The 15,171-nt window shown below is 37.7% G+C and overlaps 1 long non-coding RNA gene across 1 annotated transcript in view; it reads left to right on the top strand.

Annotated features, from left to right (window-relative positions):
- Window positions 1-15,171, top strand: part of LOC141490854 (uncharacterized) — a 40,658-nt gene that overhangs the window by 17,019 nt on the left and 8,468 nt on the right. Inside the window, exon 2 of the long non-coding RNA XR_012469375.1 lies at window positions 11,777-11,862. This is a non-coding gene — a long non-coding RNA (uncharacterized LOC141490854). The remainder of the gene's footprint in view (window positions 1-11,776; window positions 11,863-15,171) is intronic.

The raw sequence follows: 15,171 nt of genomic DNA, 5'->3' as shown, positions 1-15,171 counted from the left end.
CTAACTGTGACAACAATTCACTAAAGTGATTTCAGTGCTTCCCTAATGGCTCAAGGATAAACTATAAACTCTTTAGCTTGACATTTAAAATGTTTCACAATCTGGCCTCCCTTTCTAGACTTGTTTATTATTTCTCCTTTTTGTATACCTATGCAGTTAGGTATAGTGGTAGAGTGGAGGGGGTTACAGGGTCTTGGAATCTGGAAACCTCAAGTTCAAAGCTGACCTCAGAACCTTACTGGCTGGGTGATCCTGGGCAAAATCACTTAATTTCTGTAAACTTCTTAAGGGAATGTACTATTTTTTGTTGCCTTTTTTTATTCTCCCTACACAGCGCTGAGCAGATAGTAGGCACTTAATGAATGTTTATTGAATGAATGAATAAATGCCCTGCTTCCCATCTGTAAAGTGTGGATAATAATATCTACATCTTGGGGTTGTTATGAGGATCAAAAAAGAAGATATTTGCAAAGTTCATAAAATGCTTTGCACATTTTTAAGTACTCTGTAAATGTGAACTATAATAATGAAAATGGTTATTGCTATCTTCATTATTATTATTATTATTATTACCCTTTTCATAAGTTCAAATCTAGATTATGTTAACAACTTCCTGTGTAACATTGGGCAAGTTACTTAGAACCTCTCTGAACCTTGGTTTCATCTTCTGTGATATTTGGGGTTGGACTATTGATACTATTTCATGATCCCTGTCTTCCTTGGAAGCCATAGTAAAATGGGAGATCTCCCATAGTAAAATGGGAAATCTTTGAGAGCAAGTACTGTTTCCTTGTATTATTCCTGAACCCCCAGGGCTTTGCCCAGTGTCTGAAAGATAATAAGAATTTAATAAATGCTTGTTGGATTAGATTGAACTTTGATGGGGGCTCTTCATTGAGCAAGTCTCTTCTCTAATATTATGAATAATCCATTTCTACAAAAGTCAGATTAATTTATCTACAATACAAACTTTCCTTTATTAACTAGTCAAAAAAGGCATATTGAGCTGTTTCTAAGTGACTGCCAGGTGCTGAGCTCTTTAAGAAAAACATAAGTACAAGATGAGTTCCTGATTTCAAGGTGTTTACTTACCATAGATGGAAAGCAATAAATCCAAACTTAGGAGTATATAATAAAGATCATATGTGATAAAGTCCATATGCCCCAGACTTTCTGGGTCAGTCCTGTTATCAAGAAAAGGAAATTACTTTTATTTTATTTTATTTTTTCCAATTACATGCAAAGTTAATTTTTAACATTCATCCTTTTGCAAGCTTTTGAGTACCATATTTTTCTACCACCCTCCCTTCCTCTTTCCCCATGGCAGCAAATAAGCTAATTTAGGTTTACATGTACAATCATGTTTAACAAGAAATATGCTTTTAATAAAATAATTTTTTTTACAATAAAGGTTTAAAATTGCTTTTCTTTTTTATGTATCCTTTCAATTCTTAATATGTTTCTCTTTACTCCTCCCAGAGAGCCAACCTTTTAACAAAGAATAAAAGGGAAAAACAAATAGTTCAGTAAAACAAAACAATGTATCAAAAAAACTTTCATATAATTTGCAGCTAAAAGTCTATCTGGGTGATTTCTTCCATTAGAATATGAGTTACTACAGAACAAAGACTGTTTTGCTTTTCTATTGTTATTGCTAGTGCTTAGCACATAGTAAGCAATTAATAAATGCTTTCATTCATCCATTTGTTCATATCCATATAAACTCAGCAAATGTTCCATTTCCTCTCATCTTGCTTTCAATAACACTGTAAGGTTAAGAGACTTGCCCAGGGTCATGTAATACATATGTCTGAACAAGTATTTGGACCAAGGTCTTCCTGGTCTCAAGGCCATTCCTCTAGCCAGTGAACCCTGTTGCCAATCTGTTTGATATGTTTCAGTTATATAAATTATTACAACCCCCCCCCCCCCAATTCATTAGTGAATCAACTCCCAGTGAGGAAGCTTCCCCAAACAGATAATGTTCTGTCATTTATATTCTTTTTTTTTATTTTATTTTATTTTATTTTTTACTTTTTGCAAGGCAGTGGGGTTAAGTGGCTTGCCCAAGGCCACACAGCTAGGTAATTATTAAGTGTCTGAGGCTGGATTTGAACTCAGGTACTCCTGAATCCGGCCTCAGACACTTAGTAATTACCTAGCTGTGTGGCCTTGGGCAAGCCACTTAACCTCATTGCCTTGCAAAAACCTAAAGAACAAAAACCAAACCAAAACAAAAAGAATTATCTAGGGTACTGAGAGGTGTGGACCTGACCCCAGGATCACACTGTCAGAGGTTTAGACTTGAACCCTAGATTTTTCCACCTTGAGGCTGGGCCCTCTATCTGCCGCATCTCTAGTTAATACAAGAGAAAGACTAAATAACATGTATTTATTGTTCCTAAAGGTCTTTTTTATTTTTAAAATGATGCACATATAAGATTAGGAATTTGGAAGAAGGGTTTTTGGAAGTCCTTTTATCCTCTTCAAGCATATCAGATTAGCTAATTAAAACCCACAGAATATTAGAACTGGAAGGGATTTCACCCCAGGTTTGCTTAATGTCCTCTGTAGTACCTTGTACTTTTCCAGGAAGACCTTACCAGTCCTGACATTATTATTTTCTCTCCACTGACTGTGATGGAGGATTCCAGGGTTTTGATCTGGATGTGAGAGCATAATTTCCATAGGATGTTATAGGACAGCTAGGTGGTACAGGGGATAGAGCACCACCCCTGAAGTCGGGAGGATTTGAGAGCAAATTCAGTCTCAGCCATTTGACACTTACAAGCTATGTGACCTTGAGCAAGTAATTTAACCCTGATGGTCTCTCATCCAGTACCATCTCTAGTTGTCCTGATCCATAGTTGGCCACAGGACCCAGATGGCTCTGGAGGAGAAAGTAGTGTGGTGACTTAACATAGTACCCCCTCATTTAAATTCAATTAGTTTGCTTGTCGTGGTATCAATTGCCTGCTGTCATGGTCTTCTTCAAGAATGAAGAACAAGGGGCAGCTAGGTGAGCAGTGGATAAAGCACCGGCCCTGGAGTCCAAAGTACCTGAGTTCAAATCCCATCTCAGACACTTAATAATTACCTAGCTGTGTGGCCTTGGGCAAGTCACTTAACCCCATTTGCCTTGCAAAGTCCTAACAAAAAAAAAAGAATGAAGAACAAACATAATCATCAGAACCCTTTATTTCATGTGGAATTCTGGACCAACTTCTTATACAAAAAGAAGAGAAAACAACAGCAACCTTCCTTGGCTGATGGCAATATGGTGAAGATAAAAAGAAGGAATACTGCTAAAAAGTGTTGGAAAATGACAGACACCACACAAGCAGAGTTGTAACTAGGACAGGGTGACTGGTCCTTAAGCAGAGGCGTTGGAAATACTAAACAAAATAAAGAAAAATGGGGTAGCTAGGTGGCTCTGTGGACAGAGCACCAGTCCTGTAGTTAGGAGGACCTGAGTTCAAATCTTAACCTCAGACACTTGATACTAACTAGCTGCATGATCTTGGGCAAGTCACTTTAACCTCAATGCCTTACAAAAACAGAAACAAAAAAAGCTCCTAAATAAATAGAAATGCAATAAAGCACAGATAATATTACACTTCAAAATTAAATCAATATGCAGCCTATAAGTGTCTCTCATTTCCGATTTCTGTTTTGCTGGAATTCCCAATTTAGAGGACATTCACAGTAGGACAAAAAAGCAGCTTCTCCAGCAGTATCCTTTAAGGCATTCTCAGTTTCCTCAACCTCAGCCCATTTCCTACACCCTATCCCCACCCCAGCACATGCACATGCAACTTGTCTGAGCTGTAGCAGTCAATGCTTAATAAAAGTTTATTGACTGACTACTTTCCCCAAGTATTAGCTATAATAATATTAATAAATAATAGCTAACCTTGATATACTTCCTATTATGGGCCAGGCACTTTGGTAAGTATTCCCAAATATGATCTCATTTGATCCTTACCACAAGCCTGTTAGGTAGGTACTATTATGATTCTGATTTTGAGGTGAGAAAACTGAGGCAAACAGAGGTTATGAGTCTTACCCAGGGTCACACAGCTAGTAAGTGTCTGAGGCTGAGTTTGAAGGTAGGCCTTCCTGACTTCACCAAGAATAGTTCTGTACCATATGCAGAGGAGTCCATTATAATTATTATCACAGATGTCAGTTACCTCTGATCTATTTATTTTTCTGGAAAATAAAGTCTACTATAGACAGTCAGATACCTTGCTTCTCTTTTGGTCATAACCATTAGATCCAGAGTGCTGGGCACTGCTGTCCTCTAGTGGGCACTGGAAGACAGATGAATCACTTGAACAAGCCACCTGCTGTAAATGTCAGACTGTTCGAAAATTAATTGTCCAAAAGAGCCCAAGGTCTGCAGTCAAAGTGAGCTTAATTTTCCAGTTTGGTTGATTTAACATAGATTGATGGCTTGTCATTTGCCCGGGTTATGGTCCTTCATTTAGGGTGGGAGGTTGGGCCTTGGGGAGGAGTTGGTCTATTTGCCAGCAGCCTTAGCAGGGTTCATGATAAGCCTGGCCCTCAGGGCTCTGGCTGCAGTGGTCCACCAGGACACAGCTGTTCAAGACACATGCTCGGATTCCAGGATCCAGACCAGCAGAGCCTTGCATCTGACCCGTACTGTCCACAAGAGGGCAGTAGGATGCTGCCTTCCTTCTACCTTTGGCAAGTCAAGAATTCTCCAAGTGTTTGACCAAGGAGGACTGACTGAAAGCTCATAGGACCATCCCAGAGAATCTCTCCCTGGAAGGAGGAAACCTTAGGAGGAAAGGCAGTTAGATTACTAATAAAGAGAATGAACAAAGATAGTTGTGTATATATATATATATATATATATATATATATATATATATATATATTGGGGGAGGGGTTTGCAGGGCAATGGGGTTGAGTGGTTTGCCCAAGGTCACACAGCTAGGTAATTATTAAGTGTCTGGGACTGGATTTGAACTCAGATTTTCCTGACTCCAGGGTTGGTGCTCTATTCAACTGCAACACCGGTTGCATTTTTCAAAAAGCACATTCAGTATCATAGCTGATAGAGAATCATTCATTCACTCAAACATTGATTTAGTGCTACTGTACAATAGTACAGTACAAAGTTTGAGTAAGACATATCCCCTAACCTCTTGGAGCTTATTTTGGTAGGTAATGGAAGACAGAAGCTTGAAGGAAAGGGGAAATGGATAAGAGATAAGCCTAGACTTCTTTGACTGTTTGGATAGAGTGGTAGGGGGAACAGGCACTTACATGATGCTTTAAGGCTTCTGCAGTATTTTCCATGAACTAGGTAGCAGAATGGAAAACATCTTTTATCTAGAAGTCTGGAAGATCTAGCTCTGAATCCATCCTCAGGCACTTACTAAACTAGATGACCTTAGAAGCTTATCCTCTCAGCCTCAATTTCTTTATCTATGAAATGGAGTTAACAGCTCTTAATGTCATAGGCATCTTATTAGAATCAAATGAGATAATTCACATAAAACATTTTGCAAATCTCCAAGTTCCATATAAATGTTAGCCATTATTATCTTAGTTAATGCTTACTACAATCTCATAAATATTTTTATGAGTGTTTTTTTAATACAGTTCTGTGACTTTGATAGCATGAAGGACATTTAGTGTGAAAAGTCTGATGGAGATAGCAACTTGTTCTGGGATTTTTAGTCTTAAAGATTCAGAGTGTAGAGTGACACTAAAAGCTTAAGTGATTTGCCTATGGTGACACAGTTAATATGTTCAGAAGGCATCTTCTTACGTTTTCCCAACTCCTAGGTTAATCAATCAAACAATCAATAGTACCAGGCACTATGCCTAGATCCATCCTCTTTCCATTATGCTACTCACAACTGCTTCTTGAGGGTAAGAACTATTTAATTTTTGTCTTTGTATACCCAACCACCTGGACCATGTACTTAATAGATGCTTATTAACTGCCTCTCTTTGGAGAAATTATTGCCTCAATTTCCTCTTCTGTAAAATGGGTATAATAATAGTCCCTACCTTGCAAGGTTATTGTGAGAGTCAAATGAGAAGACATATTTGTAAAGTGCTTTGCAAATTTTAAAGTGTTTAATAATTATTATCTATTATTCTTATACCCAAGACAAATCTTAGCATCAGATGAAAAAACCATAGTTTGGGAAAGCCCTTACAAAGGGGTTGTGTTCTCAGGTTACCCTGTTAAGTCCTAGATGGTCACCTATGACCGTATCCACTTTGACTAATGGAGCACTTTTCTTTGCTTGTTTATATAGCAAGTAATTAAAAAAATTTTTTTCCTCCCTCCTACCTCCATCAGAAAAAAAAGAAAAAGGAAAACAAACAGATATGTATAGTTGGGTTGTATATAAATGGAGGCCTGTCATTAAAAATAAAGTCCTCTAAGGATGGCTAGGTGAAGCAGTGGATAGAGTACCAGCTCTGGAGTCAGGAGTACCTGAGTTCAAATCCGACCTCAGACACTTAATAATTACCTAGCTGTGTGGCCTTGGGCAAGCCACTTAACCCCATTTGCCTTGCAAAAACCTAAAAAAAATAAAATAAAGTCCTCTGATTCTGTCCTAATGTATGTATACATGTATATTTTCCATATATGTTTATATGTACATATATTTACATGTATATTTGTATATGTAAATATATGCACATATTATTCTATCTGGTATTTGTTAAGCTCAGAATAAAAATAAAAATTAATTTCAAAATACGCAAGGTCAAGTCCAACAATTCTCACATTGGTCTTGTTCAGAAAAGCATGTTTCATTCTCCATCTTGAGCCTATCACCTCTCTGCCAGAAGGCAGGTAGAATGCTTCCTCATTGGAATGATTATAAATCTTCATTCTGCTTTGAACTGCCAGCCAAACCACTCAGGAAGAAGATAAGGAATAGAAATGGAGGGGGTGTGCACCAAGAGAAATTGGGTGAGCCCCTTGTGCATATGAATGACTCCCCAGATACATGTATAAGAAGGAAACAGTTTCTGGGAAAGAGGGACCAGACTACATAGGCTGCATACAGATGGAGAAGCAGTATCTAGGCCAGGGATATCAGGGCAGTGACCAGCCAGAGTGAGGCCTATACATTATTGTCATACAGTTCCCAGAGAGGGAAATCCACAGTGAAGTAAAGCAAGGGGAACTATAAAGAGTCCAGAGGTCTAGAGCCAGGGTAGAAACAGAGGAAGGCCAGCCAGCTGGGTCAGCAAGATGATCATTTGGGTTGAGGAACTGTGTGAGAGGCAGAACCATTTCTGGGAGAAGTATACCCAGACTTTGACCTTTGCTTAGGTGGATTGTGCAGGGCCAGGAGTGAGGTCAGCCCCCTTGGAACCCTGAGCTCTTTCCTCATTGGGTAATCATTATCATCATTATAACCCAAAGGAATATGGCACAAATGTATGAGTCATACACATCTGAATGTGGAGATGGAGAGATTTATGATGTCAATTTAGGGCTAGGCCATTACTCCCAAAAAACATGAAGAGTCCACAGCACTTAGGCATCAGTGCAAATTATGCGAGGAACCATGCAACCCATCAAGGCAGGTGTCAAAGAGTGGTGAATGGGGAGGCTGAAATTCTATGTAGGAAACTCGTCATCTCTCATGGATTGACATACTACCCATAAAAGTCTCAGCTGAAGTCCCATCTTCTACAAGCAACCTTTCCCAGGTCTCCTTCATCTTACTGCCTTCCCTTTGATAATTCTCTCCAATTTATCCTATCTATATTTTATTTGGTCATAATTATGTGCATGTTGTCTCTCCCTCCTGCCCCCCCCCATTAGACTGTGGGTTCTTGGGACTATGTGGTTTTGGTTTTAGGTTTTTGGCTTTCTTTGTATCCTCTTTGGGGGAAAACCATTTTTTGTATGTTCTTTAAACAGTTAATAAATAGCTTATTAATTTGGCTTGACTATAATTAGAGGCCTCAAAATAGTCTGTAAAACTCAACCAATAAGCTGTACTGAAATCAGACCATCTTTTTTTGTTGTTGTTTCATTTTGTATGCAGAGTTAAGTGACTTTCATAGGGTCACACAGCTAGTAAGTGTCAGAGGTCACATTTGAACTCAGGTCCTCCTGACTCCAGGCCCAGCATATTCTATGCATTGCACCACCTAGCTGCCCCTCAGATCATCCGTATAGGCCAGAATATTTCCTGTAATCATCTCTATATATATAACACCGATTCATACAGATTTAAGAACAATGTTTTTAATATACATATGTCTGACCAGGGGTACACTGATAAATGTTTAATAACAGGTACTCTGGAAGAAAAATGTGCATGTACAATATTTTTACATTTGATCTGCTTCATTAACATTTTCTCCATCACTTTCTTAAGTCTAACCAATCAATAAAACAGTGAATCAAGCCCTGATTTGTAGCATTTGCCTATTTCAGAGGTGTAAATGCTCACATTGAAAATGTAGTAACCAGCCTTTCTAAGTCTTTGTGAACTAGTTCCAGCTTATCCCTGAATGTCTCTAGCCTAAATATTCCACCCATGGAGCAGTCACTTACTTTAGGGGTTTTCTTGACAGAGAGACTGGAGTGGTATGCCATTTCTTTCTCCAGCTCATTTTACATATGAGAAAACTGAGGCAAATAGGGGAAAAGAGACTTGCTCAGGGTCACACAGTTAGGAGGTGCCTGAGGTCAGATGTGAACTCAGGAAGATGAGACTTCTTTTTTTTAGGTTTTTCAAGGCAAATGGGGTTAAGTAGCTTGCCCAAGGCCACACAATGATGAGACTTCTTAATTTCAGATCTATCTGGTGCTATATCCACTGTGCCATCCAGTTGCCAGTCTCCAGTCTACATGAAAGGAAAAGGCTTTGAAATAAAAAGACCCGGAATAACAAATAAAAAGCTATTCAAGAACAGGATGAGGTGTACATCAGTGTTGGCTGCTCCTAAAATTGTCCCATGAATATTTTCATTGCATTTAGGTTGAGAATGAGTTTACATCCTTCTGTTTTTTTTGGAGGGTGGGGGGGCAAGGCAATAAGATTAAATGACTTGCCCAAGGTCACAGAGCTATGGAAGTATTAAGTGTCTAAAACCACATTTGAACTCAGGTCCTCCTGATTCCAGGAGGAATCCACTGCACCACCTAGCCGCCCCACATACTAATATTTTTATTCAACTGCACTGAGCAGTCCTTTTACCCAACTGAGCATGAGTCCAACATTAAACAGAAGAGAAGAATATTAAGATAGAAGCTTATCTTTGGGTCATGTGTCTCTGAACCCCAACAAAAATATGACAACAATTAATAATGACAACAAAGAGAATCACAAACAACAAATAGAAACCTGGATCCAGAAGATCATCCCAGACAAAATGACATTCCCATTTGCCTGACTCCATAAAAATGCAAAAACAAAGTTTAAGTTGATGTTCTCTATTAAGAATATTCATAGGAGGGGTGGCTAGGTGGCCCAGTGGATAAAGCACCAGCCCTGGAGTCAGGAGTACCTGGGTTCAAATCTGGTCTCAGACACTTAATAATTACCTAGAATACTCAGGACATCCAAACTTTATAGAATTAGAAGTTTTTGAAATATAGAGACTAGTAGAAGAAACCAAGTAGTTTGGGGAAGTCAGGAATAAGTATATATCATATCTCCTTTGTTTTGTTTTTTTTGTTACAGTTGTCTTTTACTGAGTCTACAGAAGTAAATGAACATTTAATTAATTTAGAACAGCTAGGTTATGATGTGGATAGAACTCTGAGCCTAGAGTGAGAAAGATCAGAGTTCAGATCCTCTACCAAGATATTTACTAGATGTGTGACTCTGGACAAATCATTTAACTTATGTTTTGCCTTAGTTTCCTTATTGAAAAATAAGAATAATAATGGAACCTACCTCCCAGGGTTATTGTAGGAATCAAATGTGACTGAAATATTTGAGAATGTTTAGGACAATAACTGGTACTGAATAGTTCACTGAATATTAAACATGAAAGAACAGTATTAGGAGATTTTGTCCCTGGACAATTTTTTTTTAAGATTTTATTTAGAGTTTTACAATGTTTTCCTTAATCTTACTTCCCTCCCCCACCCCTCCACAGAAGGCAATTTGCCAGTCTTTACATTGTTTCCATGGTATACATTGATCTAAATTGAATGCCATGAGAGAGAAATCATATCCTTAAGGAAGAAACATAAAGTAAAAGAGATAGCAAGATCAGACAATAAGATATCAGTTTTTTTTCCTAAATTAAAGCTAACAGTCCTTGGTCTTTGTTCAAACTCCACAATTCTTTCTCTGGATACAGATAGTATTCTTCATCGCAGAGATCCCCAAATTGTCCCTGGTTGTTGCATTGATGGAATGAGCAAGTCCATCAAGGTTGATCATCACCCCCATGTTGCTGTTAGGGTGTACGATGTTTTTCCGGTTCTGCTCATCTCACTCAGCATCAGTTTATGCAAATCCCTCCAGGCTTTTCTGAATTCCCATCCCTCCTGGTTTCTAATAGAACAATAGTGTTCCATGACATACATATACATCACAGTTTGTTGAGCCATTCCTCAATTGATGGACATTCACTTAATTTCCAAGTCTTTGCCACCACAAACAGGGCTGCTATGAATATTTTTGTACAACTGATGTTTTTACCCTTTTTCATCATTTCTTCAGGGTATAGACCCAGTAATGGTATTGCTGAATCAAAGGGTATGCACATTGTTGTTGCCCTTTGGGCATAGTTCCAGACTGCTCTCCAGAAAGGTTGGATGAGTTCACAACTCCACCAACATTGTATTAATGGACAATTTTTAATATGAATTCCATTGACTATAAGATGAGAAGAATGATCATAGTAACCATTATTTTGATGATGCTCTGTGGTTTCTAGAGTACTTTATATAGTCCACCTCCCTATGTAGATATAAACTCACTTGATCCTCTTAACAACTGTGTGAGATTGGGGCTATTATTGTCGCCATTTTACAGATGAAAAAATAGAGTGAGAGAGTTTAAGCTATTTGCCCAGAGTCAATAGGACTTAGAAACAGAAAGATGGGAGTTCAGATTGCTGACTGTGTAGGGAATTTTCTTGACTGCCTCTTACGGGCTTCGCCATATTTTTTTGCATTTTTTTTGGTTGTTGATGTGGAGATCAAACTTCCCCCCTCCCCCATTTAATTAGCCTGAGTGTTTTGCTACAGGACTAAGGACCTTTTTAGAGAAAATGGGCTAAATACTGACATTACTCCCTGTGTGGGAGAATGAGCCAGAGTGATTTGTTTTTTTTTCAATTATTAAGTATTTTTTCTCCTTTGTACCTCTTCCCAATGGAAAAACAAGACAAAGCAAGAACAAAACCTTTTAATAAATAAACATAGCCAAGCAAAATAAATTTCCATTATGGCCACATCCAATAAATATTGATAGCTAACATTTATATAATGCCATTATACTCCAGGCCCTATACTAAGCACCCTCATTAGATCCAAAAAATGTGTGTCTCATTCCTTTTGTTAATCCATCACTTCTTTGTCGAGAGGTGGGTAACATTCTTCCTTATTGATATCAGTCCTCTGGCAACATGATTGATTAGACCAACTAGTGCTCTTAAGCATTTCAGAGTTGTTTGTTTTTTGCAATGTTGTTTTTTCAGTATAAATTGTTCTTCTGCTTCTGCTCATGCTGCTCTGCATCAATGCATACAAGTCTTCTCAATGTCTCTGAAACAGTTTCTTCATTTATTTCAGCACAATAGTGGTCCATCACATTTCTATACCATAGCCTGTGATTCAACCATTTCCCAAGGGTTCTGTCACCACAAAAAAAGACTAAGGTAAATATTTTGTAATCCATAGGACTTTTTCTTCTTTCTTTGATCTCTTTGGTGTATAAACCTAGTAGTAATACTGTTGAATCAAAAAGTATGAACTATTTAATAAATTTTAAGGGAACATAGTTACAAATTGATTTCCAGAATGTAGTCCAGTGCATCCATGTGCCTATTTTTTTTTTTGTACCTACTGAAAACTTTTCTTTTTCATCAGCTTTGGCAAGCTGGTTTAATTTGGCTGTTTTAATTTGCATTTACTCTAATTATTAATTATTAGGAGCATTTTTTTCATATGGCTATTATTGATAGCTTGGATTTCTTCCTTATGTAACTGCCTGTTTTTATCTTTTGACCATTTATCAATTGGGAAATGTTTCTTATTCTTATAAATTTGAATCAATTCCCTATATAACTATATCCAGGGATGGCTAGGTGGCACAGTGGATAAAGCACCAGCCCTGGAGTCAGGAGTACCTGAGTTCAAATCTGGTCTCAGACATTTAATAATTGCCTAGCTGTGTGGCCTTGGGCAAGCCACTTAATCCCATGTGCCTTGCAAAAACCTAAAAAAAAAAAATCCTTATCCTAGAGGGATGATTTTAGGAGATTTTTACCTGCATTGCTTTTGTATGTGAAAAGCCTTTAAAATTTTATGTTATCAAAATTGTCTGGTTAATCTTCTGTGATGTGCTCTATCTGTCATTCCCTCTTCTCTTAATGGCACAAATGTTCACAGGGTTTAGAGCTGGATGGGACATTAGCGATGACTTATAGATAAAAGAAATTGATACTTAAGTGGATTCTAAATCCACAGTTACTTTCATTGCATCCTGCCTTTCACTGAATACCCAAAATACTGAATTTCATATCATGGAAATCTGGGTAAGTCTTATTTTCTACCTTTCCTCCCTCTCCAAAATGTGGGAACTGTAATTGCCTGAGAGAAAAAGATGATGACTTTGGGGATCCTTAGTGTCCATCATATTTATTTGAACACACTAGGGTTTCAATGGGTAATTGTTGCAGAACAGGCTATAATTGGAGGAATCCTCCCTAGCTCTGACCAAATCCCATGAGACATGTCTGGATCTAGGTCCCTCCAATAACATATTTGTCCTGGCTTTTCAGTGAATCATGTGTCCTGACTGGAAGACTTGTTGTTTTGGGATAATGAAGCAAAACCTGGGTGATCTCTTGATTCCCATCATGGTAACAGGAGGTGGGGTTTGGAGAGGTGGCTGTGTCAGAGAGAATTGACCACTAAGTCAGGAAGAATTTCCCATTCGATAAATCTTTTTTTTCTGATATAAATATTTTATTCATTTTCCAATTATATATAATAGTAGTTTCTACCCATCTTTTAAAAAAATATTTGTTTATTTAAGGCAATGGGGTTAAGTGACTTGCCCAAGGTCACACAGCCAGGCAATTATTAAAGGTGTGAGTTGGGATTTGAACTCAGGTTCTCCTGACTAGTATCCACTGTCCCACCTAGCTTCCCTTACTTATCATTTTTTTGGTATGGTTTCGAATTTTACAATTTTCCCTCCACCCTCCCTTCCCTCCTCCCTCCTCCCCACAGAAGGCAATCTGATAATCTTTACATTGTTTCCATGCTATGCATTTATCAAAACTGAATGTGTTGAGAGAAAAATCATATCCTTGAGGAAGAAATAAAATAGTAGAGATAGCAAAATTATATAGTACATAAGACAATTTTTTTCCACAGTTCTTTCTCTGGATACAGATGGTATTCTCCATCACAGATAAATTGTCCCTGATTATTGTACTCCATTGAGTAAATCTTAAAGCCGAAGTTCTTAAATTTTGTTGTGACTTGGCTTCTTCTGGCATTCTGGTAAAGCCTATGGACCCTCTCAAAGTCATGTTTGAAGTTCTATAAAATGAAATATATAAAATTACAAAGAAAACACATTATATTGAAACAAAGATGCAATTTTTTTCCCATCCAAGGTCAGAGTCCAACTGAAATCTCTGCACATGAACCCCAGAACTCTTTCAGTTCAGAACTCTTGTCTTAAAGGAAATGAATCTACCCTCTAGACTTCTCTCATTTCTATCTGTCAAGGGTGTCAACTCCTCAAGACTCTCCCTAGGGTGGAATAGGGGAGAAAGACACCCTCTCTAACTCTTCCAGAAATGGCAAATTGCTCATACATGATAGCCAATAAAAGTGCTAGCATAGACTGGGCCTTTAAACCACCCTGGTGGCTTCTTCTGTTCCTGCCTTCTTTCCTGAGCATCAGAGACTGAATGGTGATTCTGAGATGGTCATGTCCATTCTTTTTTTTTTTTTTTAGATTTTTACAAGGCAAATGGGGTTAAGTGGCTTGCCCAAGGCCACACAGCTAGGTAATTATTAAGCGTCTGAGGCTGGATTTGAACTCAGATACTCCTTACTCCAGGGCCAGTGCTCTATCCACTATGCCACCTAGCCACCCCCTATGTCCAGTCTTGAAGCCAAAAACTTGTAAGATTAAGAAATCAGGAATTCCTGGTAAGTCATTCACAACTGGAGTACAAGAGATGTCCCTTATGTTTATTACAGCACTTTTGAGATGAGAAGATAACAAAAGAAATGCTAAAAGCACAGACTCAAAAGTATGCATTGATTAAAAAAAAATTAAACATGAAACAGCAACCTATAAACACTATTACACTCTCCTAGGAGGTAAATGCTAGTAATATTTTGTTTTATTTTTCCAATTACATGTTGTAAAAGTTTTTTAACATTCATCCACGTGCATATTTATAAGTTACACATTTTTCTACCACTCTCTCTTCCCATCTCCCTCACCTTAGAGGCAATAAGTTGGTAAAAATTGTACATGTACATTTCTGTTTAACATGTTTACATATTAGACATTTTGTATATAATGTATTAGAACTAAGGACAAAGAAAGAAAACTATGGGATAGGAAGGGAAAACATAGGAGAAGTTTTTTAAAAAGTAAACATTGTGTTCATTCAGATTCTGTGGGTTTTTTGTTGTTTTTTCCCTTCTGAATGTGAATGGAATTATTCATAACAGATCTCTCAGGGTTGTCCTATATCTTTTAACTACTGAAGGGAACTGCATCCATCATAGTTGATCAACTCACAATGCTGTTATTGTTGGAAAAACTGAAAAATAGTATGGCAGAAACTAGGCATAGATCCACATGGGTACAGTATTTAGACATAAAGAGCAATACCATAGATAAATTAATAGGCCAAAAAATACTCTATCTAATCTAAGGAAAAGGGATAAATTTATGACCAAACAAGAATTACAGTACACTATAGTGTATA

This window comes from Macrotis lagotis, chromosome 1, assembly GCF_037893015.1.
Source record: "Macrotis lagotis isolate mMagLag1 chromosome 1, bilby.v1.9.chrom.fasta, whole genome shotgun sequence".
Taxonomy (NCBI): domain Eukaryota; kingdom Metazoa; phylum Chordata; class Mammalia; order Peramelemorphia; family Peramelidae; genus Macrotis; species Macrotis lagotis.
This window is presented reverse-complemented; position numbering and strand designations above follow the sequence as displayed.